The sequence below is a fragment of the Anser brachyrhynchus genome, assembly GCF_964034855.1.
Source record: "Anser brachyrhynchus genome assembly, contig: SCAFFOLD_121, whole genome shotgun sequence".
In the NCBI taxonomy this organism is placed as follows: domain Eukaryota; kingdom Metazoa; phylum Chordata; class Aves; order Anseriformes; family Anatidae; genus Anser; species Anser brachyrhynchus.
The window spans coordinates 178,786-198,707 of NW_027663658.1; the positions used below are offsets into that span (position 1 = coordinate 178,786).

Here is a 19,922-nt window from a genome sequence, read left to right on the forward strand (position 1 = left end):
CCAGGGCGGAAGCAGCTGCTTGGGTTAGGAAGTATTTCGTTGCGGCTTCTACTGCTCGTGGGTGGTGGGATTTGGCAATTAGGGGAATGATGGCTAGTGTGTTGATCTCCAGTCCTGTCCAGGCCAGAACTCAGTGGTTGCTGGAAATTGTGATTGTGGTGCCCAAGATGAGGCTGAAGGTTATGATTGGGGTCGCGTAAGGGTTCATTAGTAGAGGAGGGGGTTAAACCATCATTTTCGGGGTATGGGCCCGATAGCTTGATTAGCTGACTCTACTAGAAAATAATATAAGGGAAGTATGGAGAATTTTGATTTCTCTTGTGTGGGTTCAATTCCTACTTTTCTAAGGTCAACAGGAAATGAGAGGGCTGTTATACCTCTATGTTCACTTTATCATAGTGACCCTTTGTAGTTCAGGCACATTTCCTTATGTAAGGAGGTAGGCCTGCATAGCAGATAGGTATGCTGATGTGTCAGAGGCACAGAGCTAGTGTGAGGGGTAGGAAGTTTTTTCATAGTAGGTGCATTAGTTGGTCATATCGGAATCGTGGGTATGAAGCTCGGACCCATAAGAAACCAGAAGATAGTAGGAGGACTTTTGTGGCTAGGATGACGGGGAATAGTTCTGTGGGTGGCCCTAGGGCGCTTGGGTTTAGGAATATGATAGCTGTAAGTGTATTTATTAGCATAATGTTCGCATATTCAGCTAGGAAGAATAAGGCGAAGGGTCCTGCGGCGTATTCAACGTTAAACCCTGAGACTAGCTCAGATTCACCCTCTGTGAGGTCAAAAGGAGCTCGGTTTGTCTCTGCTAGGGTGGATACGTATCATATTATTGCTAGGGGTCATGAGGAGAAAATGAAGTATAGAGGCTCCTGTGCGACGGCAAAGGAGCTGAGTGTGTAGCTTCCGCTTAGTATGATTATTGATAGCAGGATTATGGCCAGTGTCACTTCGTATGAAATGGTCTGTGCTACTGCCCGTAGGGCTCCGATTAGTGCGTATTTTGAGTTCGAGGCTCAGCCTGATCATAGGACTGAGTAGACGGCTAGGCTTGACATGGCTATTAGGAAGAGAACTCCGAGGTTTAGATCTGCTAGGGGAAATGGGAGTGGTAGTGGTGCTCAAGTGGTGAGGGCTAGGACAAGGGCTAGTATTGGTATCAGAATGAATAGAAGTGGGGAAGAGGTAGAGGGTCGGATGGGCTCTTTGGTAAATAGTTTCAGTCCGTCCGCAAATGGTTGAAGTAGGCCAAAAGGCCCGACAACGTTAGGGCCTTTGCGGGATTGTATGTAGCTTAGGATTTTCCGTTCTACTAGGGTTAGGAAGGCTACGGCAATCAGGATTGGGATGATGTATAGGAGGGATATAACGAGGCAGCTTAGTGTTGTTATTTGAATCATGGGTGAAGCTAGGGAGAGGATTTGAACCTCTGGGGAAAGGGCTTAAGCCTTCTGCACTTGCCGGGCTCTGCCACTCTAGCTGGTCCTTTTCTAGGATTGAAAGTGGTGGGGGAAGGCCCTCTTCACGGTTTAGTTGGTTTCACTGCTTAGAGGGGGGGGGCGTGCTTGTGGTATTGGCCCCACTTTCCCGGTCCTTTCGTACTGGGGAGAGTGTGTCATAGATAGAAACCGACCTGGATTGCTCCGGTCTGAACTCAGATCACGTAGGACTGTTAATCGTTGAACAAACGAACCCTTAATAGCGGCTGCACCATTAGGATGTCCTGATCCAACATCGAGGTCGTAAACCCCCCTGTCGATATGGGCTCTTGAGGGGGATTGCGCTGTTATCCCTGGGGTAGCTTGGTCCATTAATCAATTATATTGGGTCTGGTCACTGTTAGCACTTTGAGGGGTAGCTCTAGGTAAAGAGGTATGGTCTTGTTTTTGGAGGATTTGTTCTCCTCCAAGGTCGCCCCAACCGAAAAATATCGACCAGGCTCTGCGATGGTAGTGGCCCCAGTGGGGTTGATTGAGGATTCGCGGTGGTCGTTGATTTTTAAGTTCCACAGGGTCTTCTCGTCTTATGTTCACATCCCCGCTTTTGCACGGGGAGATCAATTTCACTGATTATCTGTGAGAGACAGTTAAGACCTCGTTTAGCCATTCATACAAGTCTCGATTTATGGGACAATTGATTGCGCTACCTTTGCACGGTTAGGATACCGCGGCCGTTAAACCTAAGTCACCGGGCAGGCATCACCTTCAATACTTGTTTAATTTGCTGAAGGCTATGTTTTTGGTAAACAGTCGGGCCTTATTAATTTGCCGAGTTCCTTTCACAGATTTTAATCGCTCTTATAGGCGCTCCTGAGTCGGGTTAACAGGGTTAGTTAATACGTGGTCTTGTAGGGGTTTTTGTATCTGTCTAGGTCTGTTAATAATGTTTCTATGTAAGCTTGCGCCGTTAGAGGGGTGTGGCCCTGTACATGAGGGGCCTAGGATGATTCCTAGGATTGTTATGAGGATGGCAGCGGTTTTGGTGATAAGGGGTATGGTTATTGGGGGGGTTTTGGTTGGTGTGATGAAAGAGGTAATGATTATTCCTGCTGTAATGCTGCCTAGGGCGAGTCGGGTTAGGGGGGCGGTGATTAGTGGGTTGTTTTCGTTTATTGATACTATTGGGGGGATTCGGGTTTGTCCAGCTTGGACTAGGATGGTTATGCGGATGCTGTAGGTTGCGGTGAATGCTGTGGCTATAAGGGTTAGGAGTAGGGCTCAAGTATTTAGGTATGATGTGTTTAAGCTTTCGATGATGAGGTCTTTTGAGTAGAATCCGGCTAGGAATGGGGTTCCTATCAGCGCCAGGTTTCCGATGGTTAGGCAGGAAGTAGTGACTGGGAGTATTTTCTGTAGGCCTCCTATCTTTCGGATATCTTGTTCTCCGTTTAGGTTGTGGATGATAGACCCTGAGCATAGGAATAGTATGGCTTTAAAGAAGGCATGGGTTGAGATGTGTAGGAAGGCTAGTTGTGGGAGGTTTAGTCCGATAGTGACTATTATTAGTCCTAGTTGGCTGGATGTTGAGAAAGCAATGATTTTTTTGATGTCATTTTGGGTTAGGGCGCATGTGGCAGCGAATAGGGTTGATAGAGCACCTAGGCATAGGCAGGCAGTTAGGGCTGTCTGGTTGGTGGCTAGCAGGGGGTGCATGCGGATGAGCAGGAAGATTCCGGCTACTACTATGGTACTGGAGTGCAGTAGGGCTGATACTGGGGTGGGGCCTTCTATTGCTGCGGGCAGTCATGGGTGGAGTCCAAATTGGGCGGATTTTCCTGCGGCTGCGAGGATTAATCCTATGAGGGGGAGGATTGGGGTTTGGTGGGGGTGTACGGCTTGTTGGATCTCTCAGGTGTTGAATGTTGAAGCTAGTCATGCTATGCTCAGGGTCAGTCCGATGTCTCCGATTCGGTTGTAGATTACGGCTTGTAGGGCGGCGGTGTTGGCATCTGCTCGGCCTTGTCATCAGCCGATGAGAAGGAAGGACATGATTCGTACTCCTTCCCAGCCTACGAATAGGAGGAATATGTTGTTTGCGGTTGTTAGGAGGAGTATGGCGACTAGGAATGTCAGTAGGTAGGTGAAAAATTTTGTTACGTATGGCTCTGAGGCCATGTATCATATGGCGAATTGTAGGATTGATCATGTTACAAATAGGGCGATTGGAAGAAATGTTATTGAGTATTGGTCTATTTTTAGGCTCAGGGGGATTTTAAAGTTTATAATGAATTTTCACTCCCAGTGGCAGGTGACAGATTCTACTCCCGAGTAGATGAATGCGGTTGTAGGGGCTAGGCTAATTAGGAATGCGGTTTTAACAGCGCGGGTGGTGGCTTGTGGGGTGTTTTTAAAGTTTTTAAATAGAAATGGCAGGATGATTGGGGTTAGGAGGATTGTCAGCGTGAGTAGTGTGAGGGAGTTGATTAGTAGTGTGGGGTTCACTACTTTTACTTGGATTTGCACCAAGATGGGTGGTTCCTAAGACCAGTGGATTGCTGTTATCCTTTAAAAGTAAGGGGGCTGAGGTTTTAGGCTCAGATGTAAGAGTTAGCAGCTCTTGTTGGTTAAACCCTCCCCTCGGCAGGTAAGAAGGTTTGAACTTCTATTCTTAGAATCACAGTCTAATGTTTGGTTTAAACTATACTTGCATGAGGGGATTCCGGAGATCAGTTCGGGTTTGAGGATTAGGAGGAATATTGGGATAATGTGGAGTGTTATGAGCAGGTGTTCTCGCGTGGTTGAGTTTTGCATAGATGCGATGTGGGAGGGGATTGAGCCTCGTTGGGTCATTAGTAGTATGAATAAGGTGTAGGAGGCGGTTAGTAGGGTTGCGATTCCTGTTAGGATGATCGTGAAGGCAGATCAGTTGAATAAGGTGATTATAATGGTTAGCTCTGCTATGAGGTTTGTTGTTGGGGGTAAGGCTATGTTTGTTAGATTGGCCAGCAATCATCAGGTAGCTATGAGTGGTAGGAGAGGTTGTAGGCCTCGTGTGAGTAGTAGAATTCGGCTGTGCGTACGTTCATAGTTTGTGTTGGCTAGGCAGAATAGTATGGAGGAAGTTAGTCCATGGGAAATTATTAGGATCATTGCCCCTGAGAATGATCAGTGGGTTTGGATTATTCCTGCGGCGATAACTAGGCCTATGTGGCTAACGGATGAATAAGCGATTAGTGATTTTAGGTCTGTCTGTCGTAGGCAGATTGAGCTAGTCATTAGGGCGCCTCATAGGGCCAGGGTTAGGAAGGGGTAGTGCAGGAGGTTGGACAGTGGGCCCATAAATAGAGTGACTCGTATAATTCCGTATCCTCCTAGCTTTAGTAGTAGGGCGGCGAGGAGTATTGAGCCTGCGATGGGTGCTTCTACGTGGGCTTTTGGCAGTCAGAGGTGTAGGCCGTATAGTGGGGCTTTTACTATGAATGCTATGAGCAGTGCTAGACCTGATAGTATTCCTGTCCATGAGGTGGATAGGGTTGGGTGGGTTAGTTGTAGGGTTGGCAGGTGCAGGGTGCCAATTTTCACGTATAGGTGTATGATTGTGATTAGCAGGGGTAGAGAGCTTACTGGCGTGTAGAATAGCAGGTAGATGCCAGCGCTTAGGCGTTCTGGTTGGTTCCCCCATCGGGTGATTAAGATTAGGGTGGGAATGAGGGTTGCTTCAAATGAGATGTAAAATAGTGCTAGTTCTGTGGTGGAAAAGGCTAGTAGGATGAATGGCTGGACTGCGACTAAGGTTGAGATAAAGATTCGTTTGCGTTGTAGGGGTTCTTCTTGCAGGTGGTTTTGGCTTGCTATGATTATGAGTGGGAGTAGTCAGCAGGATAGTACTAGGAGGGGGGATGAGATTTGGTCAATTCCTGTTCAGTTGGATAAAAATTTGTAGGGGTAGTAGGTTGGGATTAATCACTGTAGGCTTAGGGCAGCGATTAGGAGGCTGTATAAGGTGGTGTTAGTCCATAGAAATTTTGGTGGAGACAGCAGGGCTGTTGGAAGAAGTATGATTGTGGGTAGGATGATTTTTAGCATTGCAGGAGGTTTAGGTTGTGTAGATGGTCGGAGCCATGTGTGCGGGTGGAGGCTACTAGGATGGCCAGGCCTGTGCCCGCCTCACACGCTGAGAAGGTTAGCATGAGAATTGGTACCATGGTGAATGAGGAGACTTGGTTTTCGATGGATCATATTGATAGGCCTACGAATATCGATAATATTATGCTTTCAAGGCATAGTAGGGCGGATACTAGGTGGGTTCGGTGGAAGGCTAGTCCTAGTCCGCTGAAAATGAAGGCTGAGTAGAAGCTTAAATGTAGGGGCGACATAAAAAAGTTACAGGGTTGGCTGTAATCTGCTGGGTCGAAACCAGCTATCTTTTTGGTTAGACTAACTTTCTGTTATTCTGCTCATTCTAGGCCCCCTTGAATTCACTCGTAGGCCAGTCCGAGTGTTAGGAGAAGGAGGATCACTACAGTTCAGGTGAGGGTCATTAGGGGGGATTGGAGTTGGACGGCTCATGGCAGGGGGAGTAGGAGGGCGATTTCTAGGTCGAATAGGACGAACAGGATGGCTACTGAGGAAGAATCGGACTGAGAATGGTAATCGAGCAGATCCAAGTGGGTCGAATCCACATTCGTACGGTGAGAGTTTCTCTGAGTCGGGGTTTATTTGGGCGAGTCAGAAGTTTAATGCGGTTAGGGCGGCGCTTAGGATTGATGATAGGGCGAATATGAACATGAGTGCGTTCATTGCTCTCCTCTGGGTTTATACCAGATTCTAGAGATTGGAAGTCAATTGTAATTAATATACTAGAAGAGCAAGATCCTCATCAGTAGATGGTTATGTAGAGGAATAGTCAGATGATGTCTACGAAGTGTCAGTATCAGGCTGCTGCCTCGAATCCGAAGTGGTGGTCTGATGTAAAGTGGAACTTGATCAGTCGGAAGAGGCAGACGGTCAGGAAGGAGGATCCGATGATTACGTGGAGTCCGTGGAATCCAGTGGCAACGAAGAAGGTAGATCCGTAGACGCTATCGGCGATTGAGAATGGGGCTTCGTGGTATTCTATTGCTTGTAGGGCTGTGAAGTAGAATCCCAGGAGGATCGTTAGGGTTAGGGCGTGGATGGCGTGTTTTCAGTTTCCTTCTGTGATGCTGTGATGGGCTCACGTTACGGTAACGCCTGAGGCTAGTAGGATGGCTGTGTTTAGTAGGGGGACTTCTATCGGGTTGAGTGGTTTAATTCCTGTTGGGGGTCATTGGCCTCCTAGTTCTGGGGTTGGGGCCAGGCTCGAGTGGAAGAACGCTCAGAAGAACCCTAAGAAGAAGAATGCTTCGGATGTGATGAAAAGGATTATGCCGTATCGTAGGCCTTTTTGGACTGTGGGAGTGTGATGGCCTTGGAAGGTGCTTTCTCGTACAATGTCTCGTCATCATTGGAGTATTACTAGGAGTATTGAGATGAGGCCTAGGGTTAGTAGTATGGATGAGTTGTAGTGGAATCACATGATTAATCCTGAGGTTGTGAGTAGGGCGGCGGCTGCCCCGAAGATTGGTCAAGGGCTTGGGTCAACTATGTGGTATGAGTGTGCTTGGTGTGCCATTAGATGTTTTCTTGTAAGTATAGGCTTAGAAGGAGCACGAAGACGTAGGCCTGGATTATGGCTACTGCTACTTCTAGGATGGTTAGGAGTAGTAGGATGATTATTGTTAGGATGGATACTGCAGGAAGGGTGGGTATTAATGCAATGGAGGCTGTAGAGACGAGTTGGATGAGTAAGTGTCCTGCTGTAAGGTTGGCTGTAAGGCGGACTCCGAGGGCTAGGGGGCGGATTAGTAGGCTGGTTGTTTCGATCAGGATTAGTGTGGGGATTAGGGGTGTAGGGGTACCTTCGGGTAATAGGTGGGCTAAAGAGGCTGATGGTTGGTTTCGTAGGCCTGTTAGTAGTGTGGCGAGCCATAGTGGGAAGGCTAGGGCTATGTTCATAGATAGTTGGGTGGTTGGGGTGAATGTATATGGAAGGAGGCCTAGAAGGTTGATTGTAAGAAGTATGATTATTAGGGATGTAAATATTATGGCTCATTTGTGGCCATTTTTGTTGAGTGGGACTATTAGTTGTTTTGTGATTAGGTGAAGGAGTCATGTTTGGATAGTAGAAAGGCGGTTGTTGATTCATCGGTTGTTTGGGGACGGGAATAGTAGGGCTGGGAAGAGTAGGGATAGTAGGATTAAGGGGATGCCAAATAGATTGGGGCTGGAAAATTGGTCACAGAAGCTTAGGTTCATGGTCAGGATCATGGTGTGGGTTTGGTAGTGAGGGAGGTCTTATTTGATGGGGGGTTGGTTGTGGTGAAGGCTAGTAGTTTTGGTTGGATGAGGAGTGCTAGGGTTAATCAGGTTATAATTATGATTGAAAATCATGGTGCGGGGTTAAGCTGTGGCATATCATTAAGGAGGGGGAAGTCCCTCTTTGGCTAGCTTAAAAGGCTAGTGCTGTTGCATAGCTTCTTAATGATTAGGATGATGATAGAAGGGACGATCAGGCCTCGAAATGTGGGAGTGGGGTTGATTCTACTACAATGGGTATGTAGCTGTGATTAGCCCCGCAAATTTCTGAGCATTGTCCGTAAAATTCCCAGGCCGGGTGGTAATGAATGAAGTTTGGTTTAGTCGGCCTGGGATTGCGTCTGTTTTAACTCCGAGCGTTGGGACTGCTCAGGAGTGGAGTACGTCTCCTGCAGTAATGATCACGCGGATGGGGGATTCTATTGGGATAACTACGCGGTGGTCAACTTCTAGCAGTCGGAAGTGGCCGTTGGGTAAGTCTGGGGTGGGCACTATGTAGGAGTCGAAGGATAGGTCTTTGAAGTCTGTGTATTCGTAGCTTCAGTATCATTGGTGGCCGATGGCTTTTAGGGTGAGGTCTGGTTCATCGATTTCGTCCATTATGTAGAGGATTTGTAGGGATGGGAGGGCGAGGAGTACCAGGACGATAGCAGGTAGGATTGTCCAGATCAGCTCTACTTCTTGGGCGTCTACAGCATTGGACGAGAGTTTTTCTGTTAGTATGTGGGCTAAAAGGTAGAGAACTAGGCTGCAGATAGCTAGGGCAACGATTAGGGCGTGGTCGTGGAATTCAACGAGTTCTTCTATGATGGGTGATGAGGCGTCTTGGAATCCTAGTTGGGAGTGGTTGGCCACATGAGATGTACAGGATTTTTACCTGTGATTTAGTCTTGACAAGGCTATGTAATTGGTTTACTAACGTCTCATAAGAAAGAAGCATGAGCGGTTAACCTCCTGGGAGACCCAGAAAACTTCACCCCAGCAAACCCACTAGTAACCCCACCACACATCAAGCCAGAATGATACTTCCTATTCGCCTACGCCATCCTACGTTCAATCCCAAATAAACTAGGAGGCGTATTAGCACTGGCCGCCTCCGTACTGATCCTATTCCTAATCCCATTCCTGCACAAATCAAAACAACGAGCAATAACATTCCGACCACTCTCCCAGCTCCTATTCTGAGTACTAGTCGCCGACCTCCTCGTCCTAACATGAGTAGGAAGCCAACCCGTCGAACACCCATTCATCATCATCGGCCAACTCACTTCAATCGCCTACTTCACTATCCTCCTATTTCTCCTCCCCGCCGCAAGCGCCCTAGAAAACAAAATACTCAACTGCTAAATACTCTAATAGTTTATAAAAACATTGGTCTTGTAAACCAAAGATTGAAGACTTACCACTTCTTAGAGTACCCCAAACTCAGAAAAAAAGGACTCAAACCTTTATCTCCAGCTCCCAAAGCTGGCATTTTCAATAAACTATTCTCTGACCCTAACCCCTAAACCGCCCGAATAGCACCCCGCGACAACCCCCACACAAGCTCCAATACAACAAACAAAGTCAACAACAGCCCCCAACCCGCCACTAAAAACATCCCTGCCCCATGTGAATAAAACATGGAAACTCCACTAAAATCCGACCGAACAACAAACCATCAGCCTCTTTAGCCCACCTATTACCCGAAGGTACCCCTACACCCCTAATCCCCACACTAATCCTGATCGAAACAACCAGCCTACTAATCCGCCCCCTAGCCCTCGGAGTCCGCCTTACAGCCAACCTTACAGCAGGACACTTACTCATCCAACTCGTCTCTACAGCCTCCATTGCATTAATACCCACCCTTCCTGCAGTATCCATCCTAACAATAATCATCCTACTACTCCTAACCATCCTAGAAGTAGCAGTAGCCATAATCCAGGCCTACGTCTTCGTGCTCCTTCTAAGCCTATACTTACAAGAAAACATCTAATGGCACACCAAGCACACTCATACCACATAGTTGACCCAAGCCCTTGACCAATCTTCGGGGCAGCCGCCGCCCTACTCACAACCTCAGGATTAATCATGTGATTCCACTACAACTCATCCATACTACTAACCCTAGGCCTCATCTCAATACTCCTAGTAATACTCCAATGATGACGAGACATTGTACGAGAAAGCACCTTCCAAGGCCATCACACTCCCACAGTCCAAAAAGGCCTACGATACAGCATAATCCTTTTCATCACATCCGAAGCATTCTTCTTCTTAGGGTTCTTCTGAGCGTTCTTCCACTCGAGCCTGGCCCCAACCCCAGAACTAGGAGGCCAATGACCCCCAACAGGAATTAAACCACTCAACCCGATAGAAGTCCCCCTACTAAACACAGCCATCCTACTAGCCTCAGGCGTTACCGTAACGTGAGCCCATCACAGCATCACAGAAGGAAACCGAAAACACGCCATCCACGCCCTAACCCTAACGATCCTCCTGGGATTCTACTTCACAGCCCTACAAGCAATAGAATACCACGAAGCCCCATTCTCAATCGCCGATAGCGTCTACGGATCTACCTTCTTCGTTGCCACTGGATTCCACGGACTCCACGTAATCATCGGATCCTCCTTCCTGACCGTCTGCCTCTTCCGACTGATCAAGTTCCACTTTACATCAGACCACCACTTCGGATTCGAGGCAGCAGCCTGATACTGACACTTCGTAGACATCATCTGACTATTCCTCTACATAACCATCTACTGATGAGGATCTTGCTCTTCTAGTATATTAATTACAATTGACTTCCAATCTCTAGAATCTGGTATAAACCCAGAGGAGAGCAATGAACGCACTCATGTTCATATTCGCCCTATCATCAATCCTAAGCGCCGCCCTAACCGCATTAAACTTCTGACTCGCCCAAATAAACCCCGACTCAGAGAAACTCTCACCGTACGAATGTGGATTCGACCCACTTGGATCTGCTCGATTACCATTCTCAGTCCGATTCTTCCTCAGTAGCCATCCTGTTCGTCCTATTCGACCTAGAAATCGCCCTCCTACTCCCCCTGCCATGAGCCGTCCAACTCCAATCCCCCCTAATGACCCTCACCTGAACTGTAGTGATCCTCCTTCTCCTAACACTCGGACTGGCCTACGAGTGAATTCAAGGGGGCCTAGAATGAGCAGAATAACAGAAAGTTAGTCTAACCAAAAAGATAGCTGGTTTCGACCCAGCAGATTACAGCCAACCCTGTAACTTTTTTATGTCGCCCCTACATTTAAGCTTCTACTCAGCCTTCATTTTCAGCGGACTAGGACTAGCCTTCCACCGAACCCACCTAGTATCCGCCCTACTATGCCTTGAAAGCATAATATTATCGATATTCGTAGGCCTATCAATATGATCCATCGAAAACCAAGTCTCCTCATTCACCATGGTACCAATTCTCATGCTAACCTTCTCAGCGTGTGAGGCGGGCACAGGCCTGGCCATCCTAGTAGCCTCCACCCGCACACATGGCTCCGACCATCTACACAACCTAAACCTCCTGCAATGCTAAAAATCATCCTACCCACAATCATACTTCTTCCAACAGCCCTGCTGTCTCCACCAAAATTTCTATGGACTAACACCACCTTATACAGCCTCCTAATCGCTGCCCTAAGCCTACAGTGATTAATCCCAACCTACTACCCCTACAAATTTTTATCCAACTGAACAGGAATTGACCAAATCTCATCCCCCCTCCTAGTACTATCCTGCTGACTACTCCCACTCATAATCATAGCAAGCCAAAACCACCTGCAACAAGAACCCCTACAACGCAAACGAATCTTTATCTCAACCTTAGTCGCAGTCCAGCCATTCATCCTACTAGCCTTTTCCACCACAGAACTAGCACTATTTTACATCTCATTTGAAGCAACCCTCATTCCCACCCTAATCTTAATCACCCGATGGGGGAACCAACCAGAACGCCTAAGCGCTGGCATCTACCTGCTATTCTACACGCCAGTAAGCTCTCTACCCCTGCTAATCACAATCATACACCTATACGTGAAAATTGGCACCCTGCACCTGCCAACCCTACAACTAACCCACCCAACCCTATCCACCTCATGGACAGGAATACTATCAGGTCTAGCACTGCTCATAGCATTCATAGTAAAAGCCCCACTATACGGCCTACACCTCTGACTGCCAAAAGCCCACGTAGAAGCACCCATCGCAGGCTCAATACTCCTCGCCGCCCTACTACTAAAGCTAGGAGGATACGGAATTATACGAGTCACTCTATTTATGGGCCCACTGTCCAACCTCCTGCACTACCCCTTCCTAACCCTGGCCCTATGAGGCGCCCTAATGACTAGCTCAATCTGCCTACGACAGACAGACCTAAAATCACTAATCGCTTATTCATCCGTTAGCCACATAGGCCTAGTTATCGCCGCAGGAATAATCCAAACCCACTGATCATTCTCAGGGGCAATGATCCTAATAATTTCCCATGGACTAACTTCCTCCATACTATTCTGCCTAGCCAACACAAACTATGAACGTACGCACAGCCGAATTCTACTACTCACACGAGGCCTACAACCTCTCCTACCACTCATAGCTACCTGATGATTGCTGGCCAATCTAACAAACATAGCCTTACCCCCAACAACAAACCTCATAGCAGAGCTAACCATTATAATCACCTTATTCAACTGATCTGCCTTCACGATCATCCTAACAGGAATCGCAACCCTACTAACCGCCTCCTACACCTTATTCATACTACTAATGACCCAACGAGGCTCAATCCCCTCCCACATCACATCTATGCAAAACTCAACCACGCGAGAACACCTGCTCATAACACTCCACATTATCCCAATATTCCTCCTAATCCTCAAACCCGAACTGATCTCCGGAATCCCCTCATGCAAGTATAGTTTAAACCAAACATTAGACTGTGATTCTAAGAATAGAAGTTCAAACCTTCTTACCTGCCGAGGGGAGGGTTTAACCAACAAGAGCTGCTAACTCTTACATCTGAGCCTAAAACCTCAGCCCCCTTACTTTTAAAGGATAACAGCAATCCACTGGTCTTAGGAACCACCCATCTTGGTGCAAATCCAAGTAAAAGTAGTGAACCCCACACTACTAATCAACTCCCTCACACTACTCACGCTGACAATCCTCCTAACCCCAATCATCCTGCCATTTCTATTTAAAAACTTTAAAAACACCCCACAAGCCACCACCCGCGCTGTTAAAACCGCATTCCTAATTAGCCTAGCCCCTACAACCGCATTCATCTACTCGGGAGTAGAATCTGTCACCTGCCACTGGGAGTGAAAATTCATTATAAACTTTAAAATCCCCCTGAGCCTAAAAATAGACCAATACTCAATAACATTTCTTCCAATCGCCCTATTTGTAACATGATCAATCCTACAATTCGCCATATGATACATGGCCTCAGAGCCATACGTAACAAAATTTTTCACCTACCTACTGACATTCCTAGTCGCCATACTCCTCCTAACAACCGCAAACAACATATTCCTCCTATTCGTAGGCTGGGAAGGAGTACGAATCATGTCCTTCCTTCTCATCGGCTGATGACAAGGCCGAGCAGATGCCAACACCGCCGCCCTACGAGCCGTAATCTACAACCGAATCGGAGACATCGGACTGATCCTGAGCATAGCATGACTAGCTTCAACATTCAACACCTGAGAGATCCAACAAGCCGTACACCCCCACCAAACCCCAATCCTCCCCCTCATAGGATTAATCCTCGCAGCCGCAGGAAAATCCGCCCAATTTGGACTCCACCCATGACTGCCCGCAGCAATAGAAGGCCCCACCCCAGTATCAGCCCTACTGCACTCCAGTACCATAGTAGTAGCCGGAATCTTCCTGCTCATCCGCATGCACCCCCTGCTAGCCACCAACCAGACAGCCCTAACTGCCTGCCTATGCCTAGGTGCTCTATCAACCCTATTCGCTGCCACATGCGCCCTAACCCAAAATGACATCAAAAAAATCATTGCTTTCTCAACATCCAGCCAACTAGGACTAATAATAGTCACTATCGGACTAAACCTCCCACAACTAGCCTTCCTACACATCTCAACCCATGCCTTCTTTAAAGCCATACTATTCCTATGCTCAGGGTCTATCATCCACAACCTAAACGGAGAACAAGATATCCGAAAGATAGGAGGCCTACAGAAAATACTCCCAGTCACTACTTCCTGCCTAACCATCGGAAACCTGGCGCTGATAGGAACCCCATTCCTAGCCGGATTCTACTCAAAAGACCTCATCATCGAAAGCTTAAACACATCATACCTAAATACTTGAGCCCTACTCCTAACCCTTATAGCCACAGCATTCACCGCAACCTACAGCATCCGCATAACCATCCTAGTCCAAGCTGGACAAACCCGAATCCCCCCAATAGTATCAATAAACGAAAACAACCCACTAATCACCGCCCCCCTAACCCGACTCGCCCTAGGCAGCATTACAGCAGGAATAATCATTACCTCTTTCATCACACCAACCAAACCCCCCCCAATAACCATACCCCTTATCACCAAAACCGCTGCCATCCTCATAACAATCCTAGGAATCATCCTAGGCCCCTCATGTACAGGGCCACACCCCTCTAACGGCGCAAGCTTACATAGAAACATTATTAACAGACCTAGACAGATACAAAAACCCCTACAAGACCACGTATTAACTAACCCTGTTAACCCGACTCAGGAGCGCCTATAAGAGCGATTAAAATCTGTGAAAGGAACTCGGCAAATTAATAAGGCCCAACTGTTTACCAAAAACATAGCCTTCAGCAAATTAAACAAGTATTGAAGGTGATGCCTGCCCGGTGACTTAGGTTTAACGGCCGCGGTATCCTAACCGTGCAAAGGTAGCGCAATCAATTGTCCCATAAATCGAGACTTGTATGAATGGCTAAACGAGGTCTTAACTGTCTCTCACAGATAATCAGTGAAATTGATCTCCCCGTGCAAAAGCGGGGATGTGAACATAAGACGAGAAGACCCTGTGGAACTTAAAAATCAACGACCACCGCGAATCCTCAATCAACCCCACTGGGGCCACTACCATCGCAGAGCCTGGTCGATATTTTTCGGTTGGGGCGACCTTGGAGGAGAACAAATCCTCCAAAAACAAGACCATACCTCTTTACCTAGAGCTACCCCTCAAAGTGCTAACAGTGACCAGACCCAATATAATTGATTAATGGACCAAGCTACCCCAGGGATAACAGCGCAATCCCCCTCAAGAGCCCATATCGACAGGGGGGTTTACGACCTCGATGTTGGATCAGGACATCCTAATGGTGCAGCCGCTATTAAGGGTTCGTTTGTTCAACGATTAACAGTCCTACGTGATCTGAGTTCAGACCGGAGCAATCCAGGTCGGTTTCTATCTATGACACACTCTCCCCAGTACGAAAGGACCGGGAAAGTGGGGCCAATACCACAAGCACGCCCCCCCCCCTCTAAGCAGTGAAACCAACTAAACCGTGAAGAGGGCCTTCCCCCACCACTTTCAATCCTAGAAAAGGACCAGCTAGAGTGGCAGAGCCCGGCAAGTGCAGAAGGCTTAAGCCCTTTCCCCAGAGGTTCAAATCCTCTCCCTAGCTTCACCCATGATTCAAATAACAACACTAAGCTGCCTCGTTATATCCCTCCTATACATCATCCCAATCCTGATTGCCGTAGCCTTCCTAACCCTAGTAGAACGGAAAATCCTAAGCTACATACAATCCCGCAAAGGCCCTAACGTTGTCGGGCCTTTTGGCCTACTTCAACCATTTGCGGACGGACTGAAACTATTTACCAAAGAGCCCATCCGACCCTCTACCTCTTCCCCACTTCTATTCATTCTGATACCAATACTAGCCCTTGTCCTAGCCCTCACCACTTGAGCACCACTACCACTCCCATTTCCCCTAGCAGATCTAAACCTCGGAGTTCTCTTCCTAATAGCCATGTCAAGCCTAGCCGTCTACTCAGTCCTATGATCAGGCTGAGCCTCGAACTCAAAATACGCACTAATCGGAGCCCTACGGGCAGTAGCACAGACCATTTCATACGAAGTGACACTGGCCATAATCCTGCTATCAATAATCATACTAAGCGGAAGCTACACACTCAGCTCCTTTGCCATCGCACAGGAGCCTCTATACTTCATTTTCTCCTCATGACCCCTAGCAATAATATGATACGTATCCACCCTAGCAGAGACAAACCGAGCTCCTTTTGACCTCACAGAGGGTGAATCTGAGCTAGTCTCAGGGTTTAACGTTGAATACGCCGCAGGACCCTTCGCCTTATTCTTCCTAGCTGAATATGCGAACATTATGCTAATAAATACACTTACAGCCATCATATTCCTAAACCCAAGCGCCCTAGGGCCACCCACAGAACTATTCCCCGTCATCCTAGCCACAAAAGTCCTCCTACTATCTTCTGGTTTCTTATGGGTCCGAGCTTCATACCCACGATTCCGATATGACCAACTAATGCACCTACTATGAAAAAACTTCCTACCCCTCACACTAGCTCTGTGCCTCTGACACATCAGCATACCTATCTGCTATGCAGGCCTACCTCCTTACATAAGGAAATGTGCCTGAACTACAAAGGGTCACTATGATAAAGTGAACATAGAGGTATAACAGCCCTCTCATTTCCTGTTGACCTTAGAAAAGTAGGAATTGGACCCACACAAGAGAAATCAAAATTCTCCATACTTCCCTTATATTATTTTCTAGTAGAGTCAGCTAATCAAGCTATCGGGCCCATACCCCGAAAATGATGGTTTAACCCCCTCCTCTACTAATGAACCCTTACGCGACCCCAATCATAACCTTCAGCCTCATCTTGGGCACCACAATCACAATTTCCAGCAACCACTGAGTTCTGGCCTGGACAGGACTGGAGATCAACACACTAGCCATCATTCCCCTAATTGCCAAATCCCACCACCCACGAGCAGTAGAAGCCGCAACGAAATACTTCCTAACCCAAGCAGCTGCTTCCGCCCTGGTCCTATTCTCTAGCATAACCAATGCCTGAGTCACTGGCCAATGAGACATCACACAAATAAACCACCCAACCTCCTGTCTACTACTGACAGCAGCAATCGCTATTAAACTGGGCCTAGTGCCATTTCACTTCTGATTCCCAGAAGTACTACAAGGATCGCCACTAATAACAGCCCTGCTACTCTCGACCCTCATAAAATTCCCCCCACTAACCCTGCTCCTACTAACATCCAAATCCCTCGACCCAGCTCTACTCACCGCCATGGCCCTAGCCTCAACAGCACTAGGAGGCTGAATAGGACTGAACCAAACACAAACACGCAAAATCCTAGCCTTCTCGTCCATCTCCCACTTAGGCTGAATCGCCATCATCCTAGTTTACAGCCCCAAATTGGCCTTACTTACCTTCTACCTATACACAATCATAACATCAGCCGTATTCCTAGCCCTTAACAAAATCAAAGCCCTTAACCTATCCATGATCACAACCTCATGAACAAAAACCCCAGTGCTAAACACCACCCTAATACTAGTACTTTTATCCCTAGCAGGCCTCCCCCCATTAACAGGCTTTATACCAAAGTGACTTATCATCCAAGAACTAACTAAACAGGAAATAACACCAGCAGCCATGGCAATTGCCATGCTATCACTGCTCAGCCTCTTCTTCTACCTACGCCTCGCATACCACTCAACAATTACCCTTCCCCCCAACTCCTCTAACCACATAAAACAATGATACACTAGCAAAGCCCCAAGCACACCTACTGCGGTCCTTGCCTCACTATCAATCCTCTTACTTCCCCTGTCCCCAATAATACATGCCATTGTCTAGAAACTTAGGATAACACCCCAAACCGAAGGCCTTCAAAGCCTTAAATAAGAGTTAAACCCTCTTAGTTTCTGCACATTAAGACTTACAGAATATTAACCTGTATCTTCTGAATGCAAGTCAGACGCTTTAATTAAGCTAAAGCCTCCCTAGACAGATGGGCTTCGATCCCACAAAACTCTAGTTAACAGCTAAATGCCTAAACCAATTGGCTTCTGCCTACAAAGACCCTGACGCACCCTAGTGCGCATCGATGAGCTTGCAACTCAACATGAATTTCACTACAGAGCCGATAAGAAGAGGAATTAAACCTCTGCAAAAAGGACTACAGCCTAACGCTTCAACACTCAGCCATCTTACCCGTCACCTTCATCAACCGATGACTATTTTCCACTAACCATAAGGATATTGGCACCCTGTACCTCATCTTCGGGGCATGAGCAGGAATAGTCGGCACCGCACTCAGCCTATTAATCCGCGCAGAACTAGGACAACCAGGAACTCTCCTAGGCGACGACCAAATTTACAATGTAATCGTTACCGCTCACGCCTTTGTAATAATCTTCTTTATAGTCATACCCATCATGATCGGAGGATTCGGCAACTGATTAGTCCCCCTCATAATCGGTGCCCCCGACATAGCATTCCCGCGAATAAACAACATAAGCTTTTGACTCCTCCCCCCATCATTCCTCCTCCTACTAGCCTCATCCACTGTAGAAGCTGGCGCCGGCACAGGCTGAACTGTCTACCCTCCCCTAGCAGGTGACCTTGCCCACGCCGGAGCTTCAGTAGACCTGGCTATCTTCTCACTCCACTTAGCCGGTATCTCCTCCATCCTTGGGGCCATCAACTTTATCACCACAGCCATCAACATAAAACCCCCCGCACTCTCACAATACCAAACCCCACTATTTGTCTGATCCGTACTAATTACCGCCATCCTACTCCTTCTATCACTCCCCGTACTCGCCGCCGGTATTACAATATTACTAACTGATCGAAACCTAAACACCACATTCTTCGACCCCGCTGGAGGAGGAGACCCAATCCTGTACCAACACCTATTCTGATTCTTCGGACACCCAGAAGTCTATATTCTGATCCTACCGGGGTTCGGAATCATCTCACACGTAGTCACGTACTACTCAGGAAAAAAGGAGCCCTTCGGCTACATGGGAATAGTCTGAGCCATACTATCCATCGGCTTCCTAGGATTCATCGTCTGAGCTCACCACATGTTTACAGTAGGAATAGACGTTGATACCCGAGCCTACTTTACATCAGCCACTATAATCATTGCCATCCCTACCGGAATCAAAGTATTTAGCTGACTAGCCACCTTGCACGGAGGAACAATCAAATGAGACCCCCCCCAATACTATGAGCTCTAGGATTTATCTTCCTATTTACCATCGGAGGATTAACAGGAATCGTTCTTGCAAACTCTTCCCTAGACATCGCCCTGCACGACACGTACTACGTAGTTGCCCACTTCCACTACGTCCTATCCATAGGCGCCGTCTTTGCCATTCTAGCAGGATTTACTCACTGATTCCCACTACTCACTGGGTTTACCCTACACCAAACATGAGCAAAAGCCCACTTCGGGGTAATATTTACAGGAGTAAACCTAACGTTCTTCCCCCAGCACTTCCTAGGCCTAGCAGGAATACCCCGACGATACTCGGACTATCCCGACGCCTACACACTATGAAACACCATTTCCTCCATCGGCTCCCTAATCTCAATAGTAGCCGTAATCATACTAATATTCATCATCTGAGAAGCCTTTTCGGCCAAACGAAAAGTCCTACAACCAGAACTAACTACCACAAATGTTGAATGAATCCACGGCTGCCCTCCCCCATACCATACTTTCGAGGAACCGGCCTTCGTCCAAGTACAAGAAAGGAAGGAATCGAACCCTCACATGCTGGTTTCAAGCCAACTGCATTAACCGCTCATGCTTCTTTCTTATGAGATGTTAGTAAACCAATTACATAGCCTTGTCAAGACTAAATCACAAGTAAAAATCCTGTACATCTCATGTGGCCAACCACTCCCAACTAGGATTCCAAGACGCCTCATCACCCATCATAGAAGAACTCGTTGAATTCCACGACCACGCCCTAATCGTTGCCCTAGCTATCTGCAGCCTAGTTCTCTACCTTTTAGCCC

The 19,922-nt window shown here is 47.4% G+C and overlaps 1 long non-coding RNA gene across 1 annotated transcript in view; it reads right to left on the reverse strand.

Moving 5' to 3' along the window:
* Window positions 1–19,716, reverse strand: part of LOC308187074 — a 46,119-nt gene extending 26,403 nt beyond the window's left edge. The window contains exons 1-2 of the long non-coding RNA XR_013944449.1: window positions 18,633–19,716; window positions 8,790–9,505 (exon numbers count right to left, since the gene is read on the reverse strand). This is a non-coding gene — a long non-coding RNA (uncharacterized lncRNA). The remainder of the gene's footprint in view (window positions 1–8,789; window positions 9,506–18,632) is intronic.
* Window positions 19,717–19,922: the final 206 nt, after the last annotated feature.